Source organism: Micromys minutus, assembly GCF_963924665.1.
Source record: "Micromys minutus genome assembly, chromosome: 12".
Lineage (NCBI taxonomy): Eukaryota > Metazoa > Chordata > Mammalia > Rodentia > Muridae > Micromys > Micromys minutus.
This window is the reverse complement of record NC_137981.1, coordinates 19,217,562-19,244,181: the sequence shown is the minus strand read 5'-3', so window position 1 is coordinate 19,244,181 and position 26,620 is coordinate 19,217,562. Positions and strand designations below refer to the sequence as shown.

General features: G+C 44.7%; 1 pseudogene across 1 annotated transcript; it reads left to right on the top strand.

Annotated features, from left to right (window-relative positions):
* Positions 1 to 24,163: 24,163 nt before the first annotated feature.
* On the top strand, positions 24,164 to 24,984 carry LOC308428400 (large ribosomal subunit protein eL8-like; annotated as a pseudogene). Its single transcript has one exon. The product of its transcript is annotated as a large ribosomal subunit protein eL8-like (transcript).
* Positions 24,985 to 26,620: the final 1,636 nt, after the last annotated feature.

The window sequence follows — 26,620 nt, the reverse complement described above, 5'->3', positions numbered from 1 at the left end:
TGAGCAGGGGGGCTATTATGCTGACTCAAGCAGACCTTGGGGACATCAGAATCTGAAGGTGTCTTTCCTCTGTTGTCTGGAGGTGTACTGAGGAAAGTGTGTTTTAGCAAAACCTTGCTCTTTGAGTTGGGGAAGGGCAGGCATGTGGGGGTGGGATAGGTAGGCATTCACTGTGTGCACAACAGGATGCTGACTCCCACAGGCACCTTGGAAACTCAGGAGGTTTGGGAAGTTTGAAACTATTATCCTTTGCCCTGGCCCACTGTGGAGCCTCTCCTATAAATCTCTGGTGAATGCAGTGGGTGAGAGGGCAGCAAGAAAATGCAAATAAAAGCACTCCGTACTCAGCACTGTGTGTGGAGAAGGACATAAAGGTGTGATGCCACGGCGGTGGTCCCAGGATGTGCCACCAGTGGCAGAGCAGGACTGGACTCGGGCTTTGTCCCCTTCCTCTGTCTAGGACTGTGGATGCTGCATTAGAACCAACTGCCTCTACTTATTCCTGAGTGCTTGTCTGCATGCATGCACACTGTGCAAGGGCCTTCAGGCTCTTGGGAGTCAGAAGAGCGTGTTGGACCCCCTGGAACTAGAGTTACAGATGTTTGTGCTTCGTCCTCTGTAAGAACATCCAATGCTCTTAATCTCTGGGCCATCTCTCCAGTCACACGACTGTCTCTTTTTAAAACTGACTTTAAGAGTGGCTGCTTATTTGCTACCTTCAGTTGGCCTTCGGGTAAGTCTTAACCAGTCAGTCTTCCTTTCTTCCCCTCCTCCTCTTCATTATCCTTTTCCTCCTTGACCTATTCCTCTTCCTCCTTCTCATCCTCTTCATCTCCCTAGTCCACATCTTTTCCTCAGCCTCCTCCTTGACACAGGGTTTCTCTACAGAGCCCTGGCTGTCCTGAAATTTATGGTGTAGACCAGGTTAGTTAGAGAGGCATCTTCTTGGTTTCTTCATTGCTATGTTGTTGACATTTGGGTGGCCTCTTAGAATCTAAGGATTTCAAAGCAACCTGGAAATCCTGTGATGGGGAGGGATTGGGTCAAGAAGCAGGAAGAACGTTCTTCTGGCTGCTTTTGTCCCAGTTGTTTCCAAGTAGGCAAGGGTCTATATTCAGCTCTCCTGTGACAATGTGTGTGGTCCTGGACTGTCATCTTGGACCTAACATAAGGTCTTTGGGCACATTAGTTACTTTGGTATTGCCATGACTAACATACATGACAGAAACAACTTGGGGAGGAGAGATTTATATTAGCTCTTGGTTTCAGAGAGTTTTTTCCATCAGGGTGAGTGGGGGAAGACAGGACACAGCATCTAGTTTGCAGTGGCAGGAACAGCAGTGGAGGAAGTTGTTCACATCTCCCTGAACCAGGGAGCAGAGAGTAAGACATGAATCAGGTCATCTGCTGGTGACCCACTTCTGCCTGCCAGCCCCATCTCTTTAAAAGTTCCCTAGCTTCTAGAAATGGCACCCGAGGCCAGGGAACGGGTGGTCCAAACTGCCTGCAAGGACATTTCAGATTCCAAGTGTAACCTATGGTTAGTGGCAGCTGTGTCTATCTAGGGCGGGGATGACAGCTCTCAATTAATTGCTTGAGTTTTTGTCGAAGATCTCCTCAGCCATGCCCTGTCGGGCAGGCAGCCTTTTCTAGCATGCCTTGGCTTCTCTGAAGCTGTTGGCTTTGAGAATCTTTGAGAGGACAAACTTCCTTCAGGGAGGCTAGAAGTGAGAGAGGATTGAATTGCAGGATGGCCGTTTTTGTGTTATTTCAGGTCTGGAGGAAAAGCAGGTGCTATCCAGCCAGTCCTGTGCCTGACTCCAGGATTGGGAGAACCGCTTTTAACACCTGCCTCTTTCTAGCAAGCTGCTACTAGAAATGGTTCTTCTACTAGGGCCGAAGGGTGAGTTTTACAATGCAGCAAGAGACTGTAGACCTGTTCATCGTCATTTCGTCTCTAGAACAGAAAGCAAGCTTTACTCGGCTTGCCACGAGACCCTGGTGGATATCAACTGAGTTACTACATTCCTCTCTGAAAAACTGTACCAGAGCCTTTCGGGGGACTGTGCATAATGGGAAACGTGGCAGAACAATAAATAGGAGCCTGCGGTTCTTGCTGCTGCTCAGGCCTGAGTGCTGATGCCCCGCCCCATGCTTCGTCTTATCTTTTTCTGGAGACACCCGGGGCCTGGGAACAGGATGGATACTCTCATGGATATTCCAAGCCTGCCATTAGTGTGGCCTCCAACCAATGAGACCTGAGCTTTGCCACAGAGCACCAGCCCCTCATCAACTTTCTCCCTTTCTTTCCTCATGTCTCCTCTCTTCCCTTTCTTTTCTCTCTCCCCCCCATTTTCCTCTGTTTTCACTACACTTTCCCTATCCTCTCTTCCCTCTTAGCTCCTTCTTTTTTCTCTTCCCCCTTCTTTCCTCTGTCCCCCTTTAGCTCTTTCTCCCTCCTCTCTCCCCACCTTCTTTACTCTTTCCTGTCTCCTTCCCTCCCTCTCCTCTTTTTCTCTCTCTCTTCCTCTCCCCACTTTCCCACCTTTTGGTAGTTTCTTGCTCCCTGTCCTTACAACTGTTTCTCTAATCCCCCTCTCCCTCCTTCCCTGACACCTCTGACAAGCAACTTCCTGGAGACCCTACTGGGGAATTCTCTCTACTTTTAAGACCTGATCATTCTACTTCTTATACGGGTTTCAGAAGGAAGGTAAAGGATAGCTTAGCAGATGTTTACCCAGAGAGCGAATTTTCCGTTGTGAAAGCTACTTCTCAATTTAGTTGTGCTGTGGAAGGCTCAGAATCCCTTCCTGACAGGTGCTGCTCAGATGTGACAGGTGACACAGAAACAGCAAACAAGGAGCCTAGGGATGTGACACTGTCCTCTCATTAAGGCTCCTGAAGCCTTAATGGTATGGTAAACAAAGATGCTTGTGGGAGATTGGAGAATAATTCAGGAGTTTAAGGGTGTGGCCTCCATAAAGGCACCAGACGTTGGATTTGATGGACAGTTTAGTCTGCCAGAAAAGTCTCCTTCCTCAGAGGGAGAGGAGATACTTAGGAACTGACTAAGCCTCAGCAGTAAGAACTACTTTTGCTTCAGTTCTTCTGCCTAAGAAATATGATCACAGAGATTGATTACAAACCCCAATAACAGGGGGGAACTAAGCACATAACTGTTAATGTTCCAGCCTCCCTCAACCCCAGCCAGGCAATATCTTTTCCAGATTGCCTGCTTTGAAGAAGAATTGTCATGCTTTCGTTTTTTTTTTTTTTTTTTTTTTTTCTTTTTGTTTGTTTCTTTTTTCTTTTATTAGATATTTTTTATTTACATTTCAAATGTTATCCCCTTTCCTGTTCCATCCCCCTCCCCCTGCTTCTATGAGGGTGTTCCCCCACTCACCTGTTCATTTAATGAACTACTAGGGTGCCAACCAACAACATGGGAAAGTTCTCTGGGTGACAGCATGGCTCCAGGAAGGTCATTGTACGGTCTCCATGTTCCCAGGTCATCAACAAAAGCAACTCTTTGGTAGATGTCAATTTTACACTTTCCTTAAAACCTGTCCCAAGACTATCTCTGCACTGGATCCCTGAGACTGAAAGCCCTCTCCCCCTCTCTCCCCTTCTGCCCTCCTCTCTCTCCCTCTCCCTCCCTCTCTTCTGCTCCCTCTCCCTCCTCCTTAGACTTGTTTGCAAATCCATCAGAGCCTGCCTTCTCTTGGAGCCCTTCCCAGAGTCCCCATGTTAATGTGACATTCTTTCTGTGTTCTTCCCTCCCACCCTGGTCAGGTACTTTGTACCCAACACTGTTCATCTGTCAGGCCTCTCCAGGTGACAAGCCCCTTGGGAACAGGGGCTCTGTTGTTCTCTTCTGTAGACTCAGCACCTGATACTCTGTTAACCATGCATAAATTTAGCTGAATGAATGAAACTAGTTTTCTTCCCCCAGAAAGATCTGTGGGAAAAAATTTTTTAGAGCTATGGATTCCTACATTTTGCTTTGACAAAGCACTTATTAACATTCCTTGATCCAATTAAATGAAAACACCTCTCAGTCCCAGCTGCAAAGGAGAAGGCTATGCAATTCTCTCAATCTCATTAGCCAGCACCTCCTCCGACTTGGAATAGCATCCTATCACACAAATAATTTACATTTAAGGAGAGAGTGTAAACAGCATTCTGATTCATGAATATTAAGCAGCAGCTGCATGTCATTTAAATAAGGGAATTACCATCCTGGGAAAATTAGGAATAGAAAAAGCAACACCAGAAACAATGAAAAGGAAGGAGTAGAGAGCTCAAAGTTTCCTTGTCTTATCTGCCACTAGCATATAACCAACCCCCAGGGAGGCAGGGTGCTGTCTGGGCCAATGGCTATTCCCATTCACAATTGAATGGGATGAAGGAGATTATGATGAAGTAGGGACAAAGAGCAGATGGAGAGGAGAGAGGCAGGGGCGGGGACTGGACAGACGGATGCTTCCTTCTAAACACAGGTGCGACTTGCTTTTACACAGATACTCACAGTGTATTCACAGAGCTAGACACTGCGATCTCTCAGTGCAGGCCTCTGTCTTTTGTGCCCTCCTCTCTTCCACTAGAACAGGTAGTCTGTCTATGACATGGATAGCTTATGTGGGAAATTTCTCTGACAGCCGGGCTCGCTGAAGGTGATAGCATGGTCTAGGTGTTCCCGGGTCGCCAACAAAAGCAACTCCTTGGCAGATGTCACCTCCATGCTTCCTTGGCACCTGTCCTGGGATCCTGCTCTACCTGTGGCAGCAGTAGCATCTGTGGATGCCCCGAGTGGCAGTCTAGAAAGCTCAGTGTCCTTGAGCCATGGGACTCCATTCCCCACTTTGGTCTTCTGGAGCTGTTCAACAGCTCCTCATCTTTCAGCAATTTGACATTGTCTTCTTGACCCCAGGAATCCTCCCAGTAGCCTTTGACCTGTGCTAAGTCCCCTCTGCACTGTGCAGAAGGGCTGCTGTATTCCTGGTTAGGCACTGACTTTTGTCCACACTGACTGATAACACTTGAGGCACAGTACGTCCATGTTTGGTCAAGGGTATGCAGCTCTCTTCGTGCTATAAGATCCACTAGGAAGCATGTAATAATTGAAATAAAGTCAGTAACTAGGAGAGAGGCATGCCAAGTGTCATGACTGCCCAGTTGTTGTAGGTTGGTTCAAAACCAAAGAGCAATGAAGACTGTAACAACAGAAGGCTCCTGGGCCAGGCCGGAGGGTTCCCAGCTCTCTGCCTGTAGGGGCTCATATTAGCTTCTCTGCCTCTACTTCACTCTGAAAATTGAAAGGGTTCATTTGGATTAATTCTCAGTAAGAGCTTCAACTAACAGAGTAAGAGTATATGCCCTTGAGGAAAGTCTTCTTTGGACAGCAGTGGAAGAAATTTCCCTATGTGAGAGGGGATTCCAGGCTTGGCTGGAGCTTGCAATTTAGCTTGTACCTGATCTGAATGTAGGTGCTGAATTCCCAAATTCCACCCATTGCCAGAAAGTAGTCTTCATTGTGCAGACAGGAACTATTTCCAAAGCTGAGGGTGTTAAGTCATTGCCAAGGCGGTGACCTCTTATGACCCTTCATATTATATTCACATGCAATAAAGCAAGTTCGCAGGTGTGAATGATGAAATTGAGAACCCAGATATAAACAGAAGAATTGTGCCAGGAACCTGCTGTACAGTTGAGTACAAACAATACTTCTAGGAATTGTAAGCCTTTTTTTCCTATTGTTACATCTTATCAGCTGTGTTATTTTTGATTTAGGTCCCTTAATGTGTTCCCCAATCATTGAATATATTTTTGTTAATATTAATGTATTTATGCATCTTGAAATCACCTAATTAATCCCTTGCTTTTCCAGTGAGTTATATAAGTTGGTGGATTTATATGATAAAGATCATGAAGAAAACACAGCAACAGAGCATAAAATACTAACTTAATTTACCGTGCTCATAGCAAAGAGGGTTAGGCCACGATTTCCTCCCTATAATTAACTAATATTTCTTATTGCTCTTCCTAATTAAAACTTATCCCTTTCCTGTATCCTAAGGGCATCATTTTTGTTCCTGAAACTGTTTAGAAGTAACAGTGGATCAGGCTACCATGTTGGCTATTTGAAGGAAATTCTAACTAACAGGCATGCTCCTCACACCCAGGAGCTTTTACACCTAAAACAGGATCTCTTAACCTCAGCATTTTTGATGTGTTTGACAAGTGGCTCTGGGGACATGATCCAATGAATTTATGGTGGTTGAATAATCCCCTTACCTGACCTCTGTGCACAAGATGCCAACAGCACCCCTGCCCAGCTGAGGTCATTAAAAACGACTCCAGGCATTGCCACATGTTCACTACCTCTGAGGATGACAGGACATAAAATGGTCACTACTACCCGATGCTGAGAACCATTGGCTGGCAGGAGTGACAATCCTCCATATGGTTAGCAAGGCAAGGACAGGCAGCAAACTGTTCTGGTCACCTCTATTAGCTAAACATTTAGCTTGGTGTGTGGTGCGTGAGGGGGCTACCTAAAACTCATGGAGTGTTGATAAAAAACAAAACACAAGCAATGACCATACCACATAGGCCAATAGAGAAGGATGGCTAATACACCACAGGGGTTCAAAGGACCAACAAGTGAATCCTTGGAGAAGGCGTCATGGGGGAAAGAGTCAAGAAGTCACCATAAGGGCAGACCAGGAATAGGCAGTAGGCAGAGGGATTCTCAGTTTGCATGGACCGTGGGGCTGACAGTCATTCTGAGGATAAAGAAGAGACTCAGCTCCAGACTGCAGAGGGGGTAGAATGCCAGACTGGAGTCAAAGCAAGTTCATAAACAAGGAAAACCACAACAGTAATTGAGCAGGGCTGGGGCCCATGTCCCACCGTCAAGAGCATAAACCTGATGGTGGTATTTGGGGCAGAGAGAGGACAGAGCAGGAGAACCCCATTAGCATATTTTTCTAGCAGTTGGAAAGAAGACATGAAGCAGGCTAATGATAAGCACAAAATTCCAAGGGGGATGGAGTTGAACAGCGAAGGGTTTAATGTGCTGGTTTTAGTTGTACCAGGTCCCAGCTCCTTAGGACATTTATAGTCCTTCCTAACTCCCCTTTCTCCCCTTTGCCCGCTCCGAACCATTTAAACACAGACAGGAGACTAAAAGTCTGACTGCTTGGGTAGATAGAAGCGCTACACAGCAAAGACGTTGCTAGAATTTCTTTATTTATGAATATTTATTAAGCACCAAAAGTATGCAGCAATGGTCGCTACATATTTTTATATTTACATATATGTCACCTCCACCTTCCTATTAATTTCTCAGTCCCAGTGCATGCTGGTCCCCAAGACACTATCTTTGAAATGATGCCTGCCCTTTGGAGTCTTTCTGGGTTGCCATTTCTACCTTCATCTAACTGACAAATTCTTACTCATTCTTAAAAACACAGGTAAGCTACCATTTGATTCACAACACATGCTATGCTGAGGGCCAATGTCCTCCATGTTTGTGTTTTGTGCAGAACACATTGCAGCATGATTGATTTTTTAAAAGTACATTTAGGTGGGGCTAGGGATGGAACCAGGACCTTGCACATGGGCAGCAATTCTGTATCGCTGAGTTATACCTACAGTTTTTTTTGTTTATTATTTTTAAAAAATATTTATTTTCACTCATGTGTATGTTTTTATGTCTGCATGTATATGTTTGTGTGGGGGGAGGCAGAAAATAGTGTGGATGCCCTAAAGCTAGATATCCAGGTAGTTGTGAGTTGCTAAATGTGGGTGCTAGGAACCAAGCACTCTTAACCAATGATCATCTCTCTAGCCCCTTGTTTATGTTTTTGTCCCTTGCATGCATTTTGAGATGAACTTTAATAATTGTATCATAGTTTATATAGGAGAAGATTGAAACTTACATAAAGATCTATTCTCGTTCAATTGACTATGTGTGTGATGGAACTTAGAATATTATGCAGCTGTAATAGAGAATGAAGAGGTTCAATCTGTGTTGTAGGTATTGATACAGAACAGCCACCAAGAGCTACTACTGAAGAAGGAAAGCAAGGCGTCTAATGCTGGCACAACACGACATCACTCTAATGCATGCTAAGGTAATAGAAGAATGACATATTTACTGATGCTTAGAAATCTCCTACAAATACACACAAAGTATTGATAAAATTGACTGTCCCCAGAAGTATGGGAATGCAGTTATTGCAGAAGTGGGGTGGCTGAGACTTGAAGCACAAGCAGTGTATCCAACTTTTTGAACTTTCAGAATTTAGAATGTGAAGGTAGAGAGGGAGTCCCAGGAAAACCGCAAGGGATACACATTATTTGAGAGACTCTGGCTCATTGTTAGGAATCAGAGCTCGAAAGAAGGGATTCAATCAAAACTACTGAACTGGTTATGTACCAATGGATCTGACTGCATTCCTGATGTTTGGTCTGGACTTGTGGTTCTTCTTATTATGACAGCAAAGAGAATATTAGTCAACTCAACCTCTATTGGCTTCCAAGGAAAATCCTTGCCATTCAGAGCATTGTGGCCAGAGCCTTGCTCTGTTCTGCAGAACCCAGAAGTTACTTTATACTCAGGAGAACAAAGGAGCAGGGTTTCTCTCATATGAAAAAGGGTCCTAGGCTTATCCCAGAGAGACTAAGCAAGAAGGAGATTTGGATGGCAGGGGTTAGAGGGATGGAGTGATGGAGATATGGAGGGATGGAGATATGGAGGGATGGAGGGATGAAGGTATGGAGGGATGAGGGATAGAGATTTGAAGGGACAGAGGGATGGAGGGATGGAAGAATGAGGGATGGAGATATGGAGGGATGAAGGGACAGAAGGATGGAGGGATGGAGGGATGGAGATATGGAGGGATGGAGGGATGGAGGGATGAAGAAATGGAGATATGAAGGGATGGAGGGATGGAGGCATGGCATATTACAGCATATGAGAAATAAGATGAGAATAGCCAGAATGAGCAAGACAAATTTTTTTTTTTTTGAAAAAACAAAAGCAGCAGCTTTTAAAGACAAAACCAGATGGCCACCATATTTCCCAATGTGACTTTATTATTTTTCAAGGACTACAACTCCCAGCATTCTAGGGCATTACCTGGTCTGTGAGTAGGTGTGAGTTGCATGCTCTGTGGATCACACTTGGGCCTTTAGGCTTGGTGGCTTTCCCAGAAGAGTCATCGCTCCTCCAAGACAGGTTTCTATGAAAACTTCCTTCTTCTTCCACTTTCCCTCCTGGTTCCCTTCTCCTGTCTTTTCTGATGAAGAACAAGATGATCTCCGTGATCCTCGGATCTTAATTTTACTTTAGGCAGCAGGTCTGCATATCACTCCCATAGCTGTCAGTCAGATCAAACAAGATCACATGACTGGATGTTTTTAATACGTGCCTAGTGCCATCAATATTCTAAATTAATGAATAGCTGAATTTGTTTTTTGTTTTTTTTTTCGGGGCAGGGTTTCTTAGAACCTGCTCTAGGGACCAGGGTGGCCTCAAACACAGAAATCTGCCTGCCAGTGCCTTTCGAGTGCTAGGATTAAAGGCATGAACCCCCAACTGCCTGGCACCTGAACTTGTTTTGATGGTGGAGATTTAGAAGGGTGAGTGTTTTCTTTAAAATTTTATTTTCTTTATCAGTGTGTTCTGTGTCACAGGTTTGAAGGTCAGAGGATGGCTTCTCCCCTTTCACCTTTACATAGGTTCCAGGTCACATGGTTAGCACATACAGGACATGACTCAGCTGAGTCAGCCCAGAAGGCTGGATTCTTGTTCAGGTTGATGCCCAGATGGAACTGCAGGAACAGAAGACTGAAAACAATGTCTCGGCTGCCAGGAGTTGGAGGTCAAAGCCAGTATGAACAAAGCCTTTGGGATCTGAGGAATTCCCAAGAGAAGATCTGGGTTTTGGTAAGGGTGTGAATCTATCCTTGCTCAGTCCCCAGGCTAACAGGGGTCACATTGTGGGACCCCACTTGACTAGAAGCACAGAGTGGGGCTAGCAGGGAAAATGCTGCTGCAGAAACAGACTGCATAGCTGATTTTCTTAATATGACGGGTTGCAACATAAAACAACTCTTCCATTTCTAAACTAGCGTTACCACACTATGGGGACTGATTGCTGTGGTTTACGGCTCACAGAAATGAGCATTGCTCTTGGGGTGACTCCCACCCCCAGACATACCTGATACTTCGGAGGGTCTGATGGAGAAGATAGTGTTCTGATTAATCTCAAGGTTATGGCTGATGGCCAAAGGTCACCAGGATTTGATGCAGTTATTTAAAATGCTGTCCCAGGAGGAGGCACCTCTAGGGAATTATATAACACCACCACCAGCTGTTGTGGGAATTTAAATTGAAATTGGGTTAGAAGAAAATGGCTTCAGCATTACATCCTGTCTCGCTTGTCTGGGGACAGTGGGCATAGCCCCCAAATCACTTAACACAACAGGGTTGTGTCTTAGAAGTGAGGATAACTGATTACTCTGTTATTTCCCTAAGGCTATATGGCACTGAGGGGCATCCAAAGACTCAGAGCCAAGGATGCCACTTAGCTGCCAAATTTAAGTTCTATGGATCTCAAAACAGGGAAATGGTCTTTTAAAAGGTTCATGCTGTATCATCTTATTATCTGATGCCCCCCCCCCCCCGTGGCTAGGAATCAAACCTAGGATGTTGTGCACGCTAGGCAAGCATTCTCTCACGAAGCTATATCCTAAGCCCTGTACTGTACTATCTTTTCAAGTGCTCATACCCCTGGGTATGTCTAGCTTTACCTACTCCACCAAATCATCTGTTTGTCTGTCTTTCTACTTATCCACCTACCTATCAATAATCTACCTATGTATCGTCGTATATCTCTTAAGTGTTGTACATCTGTCTGTCTATTTCTCTCCGATTTACCTTTTGCTGTTGCCAATAGCAATTTCTGGGTAAGCAGAGCAAGTTGAAGTGACTGAGGTGAACAATATCCTCTGGAGAATTTCTACCTTTGTCTGGCTCATGCTGCCCCCCGGTTTCTGTGTATTGGTCTGATCCATTGGCTTGAGTCTCTGCTACATTGGCATTTCTCGGCAGCAGAAGACCATGGTGAGGAGTTAGCAGCATTGGCTGCTTGCTTTAGACAGAGCGTGCCCATTTCATGCTGGGCAAATAAGTCCTGGATGGCCTTCAGTCCATTCTGGAATAAGTCCACAGTGGAAGCTGCAGGCAGCTGTGCCAGGCATTTGTCAAAGCAAAGTCAAGGCAGACTGAAGCTTTTGATGAGGCCGTGAAATTGAAGAACTGGATGCCTCCTTGCAAAGTAGATCTCCAAAAGATTGCTTAAGTTGGGTCTGGCTGTCCCCAGCTGTGGGCAACCTTGTGTGACTGGAGGGCCTGTACCACAGAGAAGCCTATCTGCACATTCTACAGAATTGAGTTCTCGCTGTGGACCAGCCACCCCAGGACTGGATGTGGAGGGATGCCGGAGACCTCACTGGTCATCACTGCTCAGTCACTGTGCACTCCTTAGATGGTTGGGGCATTACAGGCCTCCCAGGGCTACCATGACACTTATTCCATGGGATCGAGCTCTTGGGGGAATCATCTGAGGCTGACCTTTAGTTGGCCAAAGGGCACATTTCCTATTCTGGCCAGAGTAGGAAGGCCTAAAGAATCATGTTTTCCTGCTTCCCGATGGAAGGACCCATGTGAAGTAGGGAGAAAACAGGTTCTGACGATGAAGCCTGGGAGTCTGCACTGTGTGTGGGGTGGGTACCCAGAGAGGTGCATTCAGAGCTGGAGAACTGATCTCAGACCAGGGTGTGACAGAGGCTGAGCCATGAGAGTTATGAGGACCACCGAATGGTCTTAAAGTGTGGGTATACAGTTCAAGACAAGGAGGAATAAGGCGGACATCCAGTGTGAGTGGGGCTAGACCTTCCTTTATCCCTTTACCCAGCATGACACTTATTAAAATTATAACTAATTTGAATTAAATTCCACCGTCTTTAGGCTATACCATGTTAGACTGAACCAAGAGCATCAAACCTCTTCCAACTGAGACACAAAGGCTGGGAAGAGGGCCCCACCCTTGCCCGCCATCTTCCACCAGGCAGGTGATGTACTTCACTCTTAGCATCTCACTGGAGTCTTCGAATAGACCACAAGAGGAGCCTCGATCATCTGTTAGTAGCCTCGGGGAAGCTATTTCCACAGGTTCGTGTGATTGGGTATAGTGTGCAGCCTATGTGCATGGGAACTAAGGTTTGACGAATTCTCAAAGCTCAAATCTGCCTTTTGGCCCAGTCCACGAGCCTTGGGTACAGAGCTCACACCTCTGACAGCCATGTGCTTATAACACTGGCCCGAACTCAGGAAGCAAATTGGTGTGTTTAGAGAATGAAGAATGAATAGGGAACGGAGTTTCTTCTTTGTTTTAAAATGCTTTTGTGATTTAAAAATAAGATTAGTTTTACAATTTACTCACGAGCAAGTGTATGTGTACATGCACATAAGTGCCCGTGGAGTCCAGAAAAAGGGATTGGTTGTTACAGCCAGCTGTGAACCATCAGACATAGGTGTCAAGGACACAGCTCAGGTCCCCTGGACAAGAAGCTAATGTTCTTAACTACTGAGCCATCCCTCCACTCACTAGGAATGTTTTTAGAGTCCTCAGCCTTGGTGTTCAAATCCTTAAGATGGACCGAGTGTTGGTTTCTTCCTTTCTTGTTGCTGTAACCAAAGACCTCACGAAAAAGCAACTTAAAGGAGAAAAGGTTTATTTTGGCTCATAAGTTCTAGGGAACACGGTTCATCATGACAGGGAATCAAGTGGCATGAGACCGAGACAGTGAGGCATGTCACATTCAGAACCAAGAAGCAGAGGGATGACGCTGGTTCTCTCTGCTCACTTCTTACTCAGTCCAGGACCCCAACCCATGAAATAATGCTGCCCACATTTAGGCAGGGTCTTCCTACCTCAGTCAGCCCATTCTAGATTCTCCATCACAGACACACCCAAAGGTTTGTCTCTTAGGTGATTCTATGAGCCTGTCAAATTGTCAATCATTGTTAGCCATTAGAAATGAAGATACTGTTTTGTGATCTTATTAATAAAAACCAAAGGCTATACTATTTCTTTAGTGTTCTTCACACAACAGGTCCTGTGTTAATTTCCCTTAATATTCCTGCTACCCAAAGTCTCCCTGACATTTAAAGCAGCTCTAATCTCCAAAAGACAACATTGAAATGGGTCAGAAACAGTAGAATTTTGGAGTATGTCCTCAGCTACTTGAGGAATATCTGAGACCTTGTCTTCCTGTTTCTTAATCTCATAATCTTTTCTGACTCTCAGACTTACAACAACTCTCATTTTGACAGCACCTTAAAAATCTCCCAAGGCAGAGACACATCTTCTACAAACAATATCTTATTTGCTGTATTTAGAAAAAGAATGCCACCTGAGGGCTAGTTTGGCAGCTTTGTTGATTATCTGTTGTAATGAGCATGTTACATAATTAAAAGAATTTTTTTTTCTTAACTGCATTTCACTACCAATTACCTTCTTATACATTCTACAGCAGACATTTTAGGTTGAATCATAGACGTAATTATGCCATTTCTATGCAAATGGAAGCCTATGAATTATTAATTAATATTAAATCTGTTGATTAAAGGCTAATTCATGAGTAAACATATTACAGCTCACCAAAGATTGCTCTCTAGAAACACTCCTGTGTAATTTCAGTAGTCCCCTGTCCCTTGCTAAACAGCCAAAATAGAAACTGGCCACACAGATTCCAAACAAGAGTAATCCATTTCAAACTCTGTCTAAAGTCTTAACTACAATTAAGCCTTTGAATTTCAGTTGCTTTAAAGTTTCATGGCATGTGAAGGGTAGGAAAAAAGCCATGGAAAACTAGTCAGCCTTGTGCCCTTTCTCTTCCCTCCTCTTTCATTCTCTTTCCTTCTTCTTGTTCCCTCCCTTCCCCCACCTCCCCCTCCCCTTTTCTCCTGTCTTTCCTTTTCTTTATTTCCTCTTAGTTCTTTTGCTCTAACACAGGGTTCTGTGCATGCTGGGTACATGCCCCATCGCTGACTACATCCCACCCTAGTATATGTCCTTAAACTCCAAACTAGAGAATTGTTCTCTTGTAGTGTACAGGCAGCTCTGAAGAAGGAGAGCAAAGACACAGGAGAGCTACAGATCTTGTACCTGAGATATGGTTCTAGGGCAGAATGACCCCAGTTCTTGGTTGGTCTGAAGCCAACTGTGGAAGAGCAATTTTCAAGGTCTTTATGAATGTCTTTTTTTTTTTGTCAGTCACAAGGGCTGGAGTTAGGAGAGGTCTGAATGTAAAAAGATACTTTTGTGGACTAGCTACCTACACATTCTTATATCCATTGATTCGTTTGATGAAGTCTTTAGAATGGCAATTGAATGAAAAAGAGAAATGACAAGGAAGGAGGACATGACCACCCCTAAATTATGAAGAAGGTTTGTTATAGTAGATATGTGGGAGAGAATAAGAGGAAGAGGTGTCTGGAAGAGTCCAGACTGGACCTTGTCAGCAGACTGAGCTGGCGGGCCATGAGAGGGGACAGTGGGAAGGCCAAGGGCCTGGGAGATTAAGAGAGGAGCTGGAGACTAACAGGGTAACATAGCCAAAATGGCTGGGTTATATGGGGCTAGAGGGTGGGGGAAGAGGGAATCCCAGTCCAGTAGCATGGCTGGAGAGTTCAGTGTAAGGTTATTTCAGGTACTGGTGGTGCTGAGAAAGTGGCAGCCAGCATCTGCTTTGATAAGTGAGCCCTTTGTCAAGGGTATGAAACCTAACACAAATGGTGAAACTAAGCAAGCAGTGTGTTGAAAGCAAGTTTGTCTGTCATGCAGGGTTCATGTTTGGGATATAACTTGAGTCTGATGTAACAGGAAGACTAGATAAAATGTCCCTGCTCTAGTAATCAGAATGTTTATGTTAGCCAAGAAGAGGGTCTGTCTGATTTAGCTATCAGCAAAGAATAGAAGAATAGTCAGGGGGCATGTGGACCAGACAGAAGGCAGGTCCCAAGGCAGGTGAACGAGGAAGTAATGAGATCTGGATCAGGAGGGCTGTGGGAGTTAAAAGAAAGAAACTAAGAGCAAAGAACAGAGCATGATCTTCCCTGGAGGGGAAAGTGGGAAGGAATGGAAGCTGGAGGTGTGAACGCCAGTAACACTGGTGAATGAAGATCGTGCGCACGAGTGCCAAGATGTGGCTTCCGGTGATGAGGAGTTAGTGCTGGAGAAGAAAGGCACGGGGATGGCGTGCAGGTGAGTGACTTTGCATGAGTTGTCATCAAGAACCGGCACAGTTATAGCTGTGTGCACCCAAAGTAATAAAAAACAGCGCTCTCTAGTGACATCTTCACAGCTGTTTATTGCTGTTAGTCATGGATGAATGGGTAAAGAAACACACACACACAATGGCGTTTTATTTAACCATAATAAAGAATATACCACCTGTTTTCTTTCCTATGTGGCATCTAGAAGGTGGGAAGAGGAGGGTATGGGTGACAAAAGAAGGTTTATATGGACCAGGACCTGGAAATGGGGAAGCATGAGTGGTAATGAGAAGCGTGATAAAGATTATTGTATGCCTGTGGGAAAAGGTCATAACGAAATGCCTAAACCTGTAAAAAGTTAAAAACAAAACGAGGATGTGTACAGAGACAGTGAAGCGTGCCTGTCACTGGAGGGACAGAGCTAGAGAGAGACAGTGACAGTATCTGTCATAATGTTATAAGGATGTTGCGCAGAGGGAGCCAAACAAGCAGTAACACAGCCCTTTGTCCCTGTCTCTGTTCTGTGTGAACACAAAGGCCTTTAAGTTGATCGTCCTCATTTGTCTAGATTCTATTGGAAAAATGGTTTAAGGGAGACAGGCAGAGGGAAGTGAAACCATTTGCTTTTAGTCCTCAAGTTAATGGCTGTAATAGTAACGTGACTCGGGATGGTAACCATTATACCAAATTTCCTGAGTCTGAGAATCAATGCTCTCTGGTTTTATTAAGAGGTGTGAAGCCTCTGGACAAAGCAAGTTGCTGGAATTCCTGGCACAACAGTTATCTTAATTAAAAACCCTATGGTTGGCGTGGTCCATTCTTTACTGAATTCCCTGGATCCTGACACCCCGCCCGGAGGAACCCTTGATGCATCTGGATTCGGTTACTCTAGTCTCCGTTCAGACGTTCATTCATTTTGTCTCTGAAACCTAATGATCGGATCCAATAAAATTATAGAGGATTCCAACCTGCTCAATGCCTAATCAGCTTAATTCAAGAGAATTAAATCAAAGCTCTGGTGTGTGTACTTCATTGGAGACATTATTTGAGAGGGAGAAAAGCTGAGATGAGATTGCATGAGATTGAAAAAATATACCAGGAACCTGGCAGGATGGTGGCAGTTCATGGCTTGGTGTAGCTTTGTGTGAAGTACAGGCCAGTGGATGGGGGGTGTGGGAGGGGGAAAGAGACCTGAGTCACATGTATCGTGTGACTTTGGCAATTACTGTGCCTCGCCATCTGCAGAGGTGAGCAACAGAACAGTGTGGAACTGTAATGATCAGTGGAGATTATACACATAAGTACGTGTGTGCATGTATGCGTACATGTATGCGTGAGAGCATCTGTTGAAAAAGTATATGCTGTCATTTAATTATGTCATTAGTGATTTGTACTCTGTGAATGTTGTCTTTGTGACTCTGTATGAGAACAGGGTGAGCCATACCTTATTCCAAGAGTGGACTACTGTGTCTAAGACTAAACCAGGAGAAACCCTTGGAACTTTTTTACTAAATATGGTATCCATTAATAATCAGAGCTACCTACTCAGAAGGTTATAAATCCATATTCATCTGTTTATCTGCTCATCTGTTCATTTATTGATCTATTGATCCATCCATCCATCCATCCATCCATCCATCCTTTTATCCATCCACTTTCCAACCCATTGAATTAAATATTTGAACACTGATTCTCTGTCCTGGGTCAGGCACTCGAACTGCAGCTGGCACGCATCATGGGGAGCTGGGGGTGGGTGACACTCAGGGGGTTGCAGGATGCCAGGGGACAATAGTTGAAGTGGAGCCTGAGCTGCAAAGGTGGCCCATAGTTGTAGCCCACCCCATCCAGATTTGGAGAGCCGGTTACTGGCATGCCACTGTTTTCTGGAAGCATTTCTTTGAGATCATTTTGAGCCCAAGAACTATCTTAAACGTGTTGTGACTAAGCCCCGTCGAAAATGTGTGAATATTTGCAAAAGTACTTTGTCTTTCCCAAAGGGAGAGCTGACTGGTATAGAAAAGGGAGGAGAGCAACAGAGCCCTGAGTACTGTCCTTGGTACACCTGCGAATCACTGATAGTTTTGATCATGTCTACATGCATTGCTGACAACATGCAGTTTCTGCATTAGAACTCCTCAGTGCCCGTACTGTCTAGTCTGGTGCAAGGCAATGTCTCTGAGGTTCAGGAGTCAGATTGCTTTAAGGCAGCGCTTCTCAGCCGGTGGGTCCTGACCCCCTCATTACAGGGGAAACTTGAAGAAGAAAATAGGTATTCATCACAAACTTTCTTCGGAACCCCAAGTGATACAAAATAGAATTTAGCTCAAGGACCTCCGCGTCCAACATGACTGGAGAGAAGTATGAAACTCATCAGACCTGTTAAAATCGCAGGATAAAAGTTGTGTGACGTAGCCGGAGCTTGGGTTTGCTGCGAAAGTCTCTGCTAATGTTGATTCGCTAAGATTGGCCTCCAAGTAGGCTCTGTTCCCATAACAGAAAGAGACACTTAAAGGAAGCACTTAGAACCGTCCCCTTGTCAGGTGACATTCCTCTAAGGGGCAACTCGGTGCGGGCAGCACAGGATCACAGCCCCCTTTAGTTTGGGTCTGCTATTAAGTCAGCCTCCTGTGTTCTCCTGGTGAAAGGCATGATTCTACCAGTGGGCGAGGTGACCCTGGTAACAACTACTCTAGAAGAGCAAGGCCAGTGCACCGAGAGATGTAGTTCCTGTCAGTTGTGGGGTCACTGGCTGCTGGCATTGGTCATTGAACATCTCTGTTTGAATTTCTGAGTACAATCTGAAATAATTCATAGTGCTTATGAAATTTCGAAGTGCCCTTTTCGTCCTTAGTTACCACAACGTAACACGGAAAATGGACACACAGAAAACCATTTTGTGTGTCATATTCAAAGCCTTATTAACACTTGGTCTGAAATAGGACACTTTGCTTCATCCATTTGCCAAAGTAGCAAGTTCCAAATTAAGGAAACTTTGATGCGGGCTGACAAGATTCTTGTATTTTATTTTAGATTGTAAGCTTAATGGCAAGAAATTATACCAATAATTGTGCTTTTTTATGTAGCGACCATTGCTGCATACTTTTGGTGCTTAATAAATATTCATAAATAAAGAAAGAAACAATTCTAGCAACGTCTTTGCTGTGTAGCGCTTCTATCTACCCAAGCAGTCAGACTTTTAGTCTCTTGTCTGTGTTTAAATGGTTCAGAGTGTAACCTGGAACTGGGACCTAAAAGAGATTTAATAATCACAGACTGTGTGGAATACACAAGCCCGGGTTGTGTATAAGTTAGTAAAATCTCCTGTTCACTAGCATCTCCTCTCTGGGCAGTAGCTGAAGTAACAAAGGGAACACCATCTTGTTCTGACTATTTTGTGCTTACGTAGTCATTTCTCAGACCTCTAACCCTAACCCCAACAGTCATAAGCTACCCTGGCAATACATCTGGGATTTCCATGACCATGGTTCAGATATATTAACCAAGATAAGTAATGCTTATGTGAACTAAACAGGAATTACAATCACTGAAGAAGGTGTAAGTCAAAAGCAATTGTCACATTATGTCTATGTTCTGTCAAAAACAAATGACTTTCACCTAGCTCTGACTTAATTACAGTTTTTTCCCCTTTAAAATGTTGTATCCTGAGTTTTGGCACCAAGACTTTGAGGCTTGGGGCTACTCTCAGTCACTAATCAAAATTAAAGAACTCATACCCTTAATTGGATTACTCACCATGGTTGTCTGTATCTTTCTAGTGTGGATTTACTACACTGGCCAGAAATGGACCAAAGTTATACCAAAGAGATTTCCTTTTTATTAATCTCCAAGTGTGTGAGAGATTTATCCATGAAAAGAAATATTTCTTTAACAATTGGAATGTAATGATCGACACTTATTTAATGCACACTATCTTCCAGGGAATGTTCCACAAAGGCTTTGTGTATATAATTTAATAAAAAATGCCATAGTAAAGCCGTACTGTTATTACTTTTTTATGAAAATTGGGGATCGAGGGGTCAAGGTCACTCTACTAATTCGTTTTCTTTTTTAAAGATGTATTTATTTTATTTTATGCACATGAAAGTTTTGCCTGTATATATGTGTTCAGTGTGCTTAGAGGTCAGAAGGGGTCACTGGATCCCCTAGAACTGGAGCTATGGAGTCTCCATGTGGGTGCTGGGAACTGAAAGCTCTTGATGGAAGACCTGGTGGCTGGCATGTTACTAATTCGTGGAAGTGTTCTCTTGATGGCTGAGCCATCTCTCCAGCCCCTTAGCTACTTTTCAAGGGCAAGTACTTGTCCAAGTGCACTTGGTTCCCATAGCCACCCATGAAATTCAGTACATCATAAGCTGACCACCAGGATCAATGAAATGGGATGCAGTCCCCTTCAAAATCCATTTCGTATCTATGCTAGCAAATAATTATTGGCATTTAATGTATTTAGGATAGCCACTGTTTGATGCTCAGATTTGCCTTGAGTGCTCGGCTTTTGGGAGTGGTAGGAGCAACTCCTCAGTGCTTTAACTTGGATGACTTCAGTGGTTCCAAGAGAAATTTCATTTGCTTTAAACTTTATGTTGATGGCTATATTTTTCTTTCATCCTTCAAATAAGATTTAAATCTACAGAAATCCCCAGCCTTAAAACACACACACACACACACACACACACACACACACACACAAACCTGCATGCTCATGCATCAACAGGAACCCCATGAATTTAAAATGTACGTCTTCTGCATAGGCTGCTTATGCTAGTGACAGGAGCTATTGAATATCTGATGGCTGTTTTTGAATGTATTCCTTACCCATCAGGCTGTTGGGTACCCACCACTAGTAGCTAATGGAAATTTATTTTTAATGACATTGAAATAGTCTAATCAGTTGTCTGGGTTGCTTTGCTGTGAAGGGAAGTGTAACGGCAGAGTCCCTTCCACTTCACACAGACATGCAAAGAGCTTCACGGGTATTTCAAGGCTGAACTCAGACTGAGAAAGTCTAGATGTAAAGTTCTTCCCTGGAACATGTGCTGTGTGTTTGAGATTAGTTACCTTTTTATTCAAAGTAATATTTTGTTATTTAATTTTATAGTTTTTCATATAAAATTCACCAAGTTGGTTTTAACTGAATCAGGTATTTAAATAAAGTTAACTTGCACATGGAATTTCAGCATCATGTGTGTTATGTGATAGCAGAAATGAAATCCAGAATTTTGAACATGGTTAGGGATTATATCCTTAGCCAGTCACATGTTTATGGTTATAAAAGTAACACACACACACACACACACACATATACATTTTTATTTCCACTTTTAGTTTTTCCCCATTGCTGTTGTATCTGTGTGAGGGCATCAGATTCCCGGGAACTGGAATTGTAGACAGTTGTGGACTACCAAGTGAGTGCTGGGAATTGAACTCAGGTCCTCCGAAAGAGCAGCCAGTGCTCTTAACCACTGAGCCATCTCTCCAACCCGTTATCCCCACTTTTGATGTATGAAGGCAGCAAGAAAAACAAAGATACACATAAACCCCACCATAAAAAGAAATTTCATGTGTCTGTATGTATGTTTGCATATATGTGAGTGTGTGTGTGTTTTGTATGTTTGTATGTTTGTGTGTGAACATGTGTGTACTTCCCTCTGCCTTTGTTTGCACACATGTGTGTGACACTGGGGACCTAATTTCTGTGCTGTTTTGTAGCTGCATTTCTTTCTTACTGTCAAACAAACTTAGTTCTCACAAGCACACACATCTTTTCTCCTGTGACTCTTTGAGCCAGACAGTGGAAGTCTTGCCTAACTGAAACTGAGGTATTGGCAGAGCCTTCCTGTTGGAAGCTTAAGAGAACACATTTTCTCCCTCATTCAATGTGTTAAGCTGGGTCTAGTTTCTTCAGTGGCTGAGAACCAAGGCTCTCATTTCCTCTAGCTGTGGGCTGAGGGCTGTTCTCAGCTGCTGGGGCTGCCAGCTTTCTTCAGCTGTGGCCCCCAAGCCCTTCTTCTGGGTCAGAAGTGGCAGTCACTGCCCTTCTCCCACATTTCTGTCACCACAACTGGGACCTTTATGGATTTAAGGGCTTCTGTGATGAAATGGACCCACCTGGAAAATCTCTGCCATGCTCCCCACTTTAAAACTCATACCCACAAACGTACCTACGCAGTTCCCTCTTCCCATGGAAGGTAATCCAGTCATAGGCCCTAGCATCAGGAAATGGGCTCCTGTGAAAGAAGATGCCATTCTGGCTGCTGACATAGTCTTGTGTGCATCCATCAGTGGAAGTGACCTTCGGCCACAAGTGGGCAGTCTGAGGGGCTTCAGACCCACACTCTTTGTTTCAGTCCACTTCTCTCCTTGTTCTAAAATAACTACAAGGGGCAGGAAGATGGCCCAGTCAGTAGAGAGCTTGTTGTGATAGGTGAGACCTTAGGTTTGGGTCTCTAGTGTGAAATAGTAAAAGCCAGGCATAGTAGTGAGTGTCCAGAATCCCAGCTCTGGGGCGGTGGAGATTGGCTGGTCCCTGGAGCTCACTGGCAAGCTGGCCTAGTTGAGTCCCTGGGCTGCAGGTTCAGTGGGAAATCCTATCTCAGAAAACAAGGTGAGAAATGATGAAAGATCAACATTAAACCATGGCAGCCACACACAAATGCATACACACACACATGCAGGAACACAGAGAGTCATACCACACAAAACCATCTACCTACACAGGGAAGGTGGCCAGGACCCAACCATCCTAGAATATGTGTTTTAGAGAAGGCATAGCTGGTGTCTATTGTTTTTCCTTTTAAAGTGGTTGTAATTGTGTGTTTGTAGTACTTGCGATTGTTTCTAGACACACTTTTTTCTTTCTAAACCTAACCTTTTGCATCACTGAGCCGTGGTGCTTTGCATGGAGTGTTTTGGTTCTGGAACTGAGTGTTCAGGAGCCCTTGTGACTTGGTCCTTCCAAACCTCCAGTGGTTGCAACAATCATCTGCCTGCGGTGGGCACTGGCTGTGTGCTTCTTGCAGCCTGTTCGACCGTTGCACTCCAGGGCTGGAAGCTGAGCTTGCCCCAGAGATGGCAGAGAACACATTTTGCAGAGTTCATCATTTACTGAAACCTCCTGGGTTCAGCATTTCTGCCTGAACCAGAAACTGTAGATGTGGAAGTCAATGTACCCTTAAAATAAAAATGTCTGTGGCAAAGAAAAAGAGTAAGAAAAGTCTTACAAACATCTCCCAGAGGAGGTGGGCCTCACATACAGCTTCCAGAGAAGGCCCAGGCGTCCTGGGTGCAAAAACCGAAGTAGAAGAGAGTAAGGAAAACATTTGTAATGAATTTAACTCTAAAACTGGATTTTTTTAAAGGACTTTTCATTCTCTTAAACTTGTGGACTTTGAAAAATGCTCCTTGCTACCAGAAAGAGTCCCTGACCGTGTGAGCAGCCCAGGAGCTGCTGGGTAACACGCTGTCACCTGCTTTTGAGAGAAATCCCTTCGGCATCTTTAAAGAAAGGTCTTGGAATTCGCATCTTGAAACATTAATTTTTGTTCAATTTCATTATATTGTCCAAGAAAAGTCTGGTTATGTTGGAATTTTGGAGGCAAAGAAGTACATTGGTATTTCTGTTCTGGTTTGAGCCAAGATCTCTGTAATAAGAGAATACCTTGTATGTTTCCTTCACTTTGCTACTAAGATTTGAATTTCTAAGGCAGGAGTTAATGGCAGGAGAAGAGACAGGCGGCAGCTCACACCGTGAAGCAATGAGTTCGTGTGCAAGGACAGTCAGTGGCCAGAACCTGTGGAGTTAGTGACTAGCATAAGCTGGAAGCCAAAGGGACTGAACGATGACTTCAGGGGACAGGTGAAGAGGGGTGGACATTGCAGATTTCACTGTCTCTACAGACATTGGAAAGAAGGTTCTAGGAACTAGTGGTCTGGTGTTTAAGAAGTCATGCTTTCTTTGCTGGAAAGAGCTGCACCTGCCTGAAACAAGGAGGGCGGGTGGAGAGGGGGTAGTATGGAGGTTAATGTGTGTGGATTGTAGGGGAGAAAAAGGGAGCAGTTGGGGGAGGAGACGCTGAGCCATTCCTGAGGTTCAAACGGAAGGGTAGAATTTCTAGAAACTGGCAACAGATAGAGCCAGAAGAAGAAATGCTAGGGAGATCCAGGGAAAACAGAACAGAGATGCATAAAGAAAATACAGTCATCGCCTTACCACATTAGAAGGCACACAGAGCCACCCAACTGCTGCGAGCGAGTAAAGGAACTGCCGGCTTCCTCTAGAGAGCAGTTGGTAGTTTCTGGTGGGTTTAAATGCACAGGTGTCACATGACCCAGCAGTAGTATTGCTGGGTGTTTATGAGAGAAATGGAAATGAGCCCAAGGATTTGCCTGTGAATATTCATAGCAGTTTGATTCTGAGTGGTCAAAAAAACTGGAAACAGCCAGTTCACCAAAAGGTAAATGAATAATGACTTCTAATTTCCTATATTGGGATAATAGAACACTGCTTAACAACACAACGGAAATGGACTATTGGTATGTGTGTGATGCCCTGGATGAATCTTAAAAGCATTCTGCTGTGCAAAAGAGGCAGACTTAAAGATTCTGTGTGGTCTGTTTCCATTTGAATAGAACTCTGGAAAAGATGAATCTAACAAATGTGACTGGCAGTGATTGTCTGGGGCTGGAAGGGGCAGTCAGAAAGTATTGATTAGGAAGGGCACAAGGGAGGCGCCAACTCTCGCGATCTCTGTGGACACTTACTTATCACCCACAATTCCTTCTTCTTTCTCTCTCGTCCAGCCGAGCAAGATGCCCAAAGGGAAGAAGGCCAAGGGGAAGAAGGTGGTCCCCCCCTCCCCCGCTGTCGTCAAGAAGCAAGAGGCCAAAAAGGTGGTCAATCCTTTGTTTGAGAAAAGGCCCAAGAACTTCGGCATTGGGCAGGACATCCAGCCCAAAAGAGATCTCACACACTTCATCAAATGGCCCTGATACATCAGGCTGCAGAGGCAAAGAGCCATCCTCTCTATAAGAGGCTCAAAGTACCTCCTGCCATTAACCAGTTCACCCAGGCCCTGGACAGGCAAACAGCTACCCAGCTGCTTAAGCTTGCCCACAAGTGCAGGCCAGAGACAAAGCAAGAGAAGAAGCAAAGGCTACTGGCCTGTGCTGAGAAGAAAGCTGCTGGCAAAGGGGACGTCCCGACTAAGAGACCACCTGTCCTCCAAGCAATAGTCAATACAGTCGCCACCTTGGTGGAGAACAAGAAGGCTCAGCTGGTGGTGATTGCCCATGATGTAGACCCCATTGAGCTGGTGGTTTTCCTGCCTGCCCTGTGTCGAAAGATGGGAATGCCCTACTGCATCATCAAGGGAAAGGCCAGGCTGGGGTGCCTGGTCCACAGGAAGACATGCACCACTGTTGCCTTCACACAGGTTAACTCAGAAGACAAGGGTGCTCTGGCTAAGCTGGTAGAAGCTATTAGGACCAATTATAATGACAGATATGATGAGATCCGCCGCCACTGGGGAGGCAGTGTTCTGGGTCCTAAGTCTGTGGCTCGCATTGCCAAGCTAGAAAAGGCAAAGGCTAAAGAAATCGCCACTAAACTGGGTTAAATGTACACTTAAGTTTTCTGTACTTAAATATAATTACAAAATTAAAAAAAAAAGGAAGGGCACAAGGGAGCCTATTTAGATGGTGGACATTTCATATATCTTGATTTAGGTGGTAGTTACCTGAGTATAGACATTTGCCAAAACTTGGTAAACGACACCAGAATGCGTCTTTCTCACTGTGCGCCAACCATACTTCCTATAAGACCGAGTTTTAAAATAAAGTCGTGGGAATGGCTGACACGGCATTAGCATGGTTCAGACCCACATCACTAAATTTAAAAAAACTTACGACAAGAAATGAAGGGGGAAAAAAATCCCTCTGAGAATTTTAAGATGTGCCAATACCAGCTAATTGCTCTGTCATTGATAAGTGAGTTGTTAGATACTTAAAATCACTGTAAGGGAATTCCTTCCTTTAAAAAAAAATTGGGGCGAAACCTACACACACCCTCTGAGATGCTCAAGGCGACAATGCCAGCGAGGAACACCTGTTTTTATTCCTCGGCTTTGAGGGAATGTTTTTATTGAGTCAGCGCTGACCGGTTCTGCCACCCATTCTGGGAGGAAAACATAGCTCTGGCCCATCTAGAATGCTCTAGGAAGAGACAGTTATCATCCTAACAGTGGGGTCAGTAAATAGAAACAGCAGGCTCTACTAAGTATTGATTACCAGCATCTCACCCGGAGGCAGGCAGGCAGCAGCCTAGTGATTGACATGTTATCTCATTTAATCCTCACAGCCCTGCTGCTTTAAGTACTTAGCTCCCTATATTACAGAAAGCACAACCGAGCTGGGAGGGGCTTTGCTGCCGGACATCACACTGCCGTGGATCAGCGTTGTGGCTTGGTGCATACGCATGTCCCACAGCCCAACAATAACGTGAGAAACGATAACAGGAGAACACTAACTTCCCATCCTCAAGGGGGAGAAGCGACAGTTCTTCCCCAGCAAGCAGGGCCGCCATTGCTGTCTCCCCCCAACTCAGTTCTCACACAGACCTGCATTTCTGCAAGTCCTATGGCTGCCATCCTACCACCCAGGGGAGCTGCAGATCTGAATAGTGTTCTTGGATTTGTGTCTCTCATCTTGCAACTGATTAGGCCTAACTCTTTCTGGCAAGGCTCCTGCCCGGCTATTTCAGGAAACAAAAATTCATTACGCACATCCTTATTGATTTTCTCTCTCCTTTGCTCCTTGCTGAAATGTGTTCCCTCCCCCTCTTGGAGAAAGAGTGCTTCGATTACTGGAAGCTTCGCTCTCTCCCTTGAAGCCTTCTGAGGACCATCAGGCTTTGAGGCTCCTGGGAGTAGGGGCCTGCATGCATCTCTACACTTTCCTCAAAAGGGAGGGGGGCAGGCGGCCGATCGCATCCTGCTAATGTTGCTCTACAAGGGCCTTTACTTGGGAGCAGCGCATTAGAGAAACAGCAGGAACAGCCGTGCTCCCTGGCTTTCTCCATCTCCTTTCCTAGTGCTCCTGAAGTAGCAGTGCTGTCGAGAACATCCCAGGATACTCACCCAGCTTTGGGGGAATCTCATATACCTGTGGGGTCAGAAGAAGAAAAGAAACTGTCTCCTCTGGAACAAGTTAAAATTCAGCGGCAGTCTTGTTACTGAGCGTTTCTGCTGTGTTAGG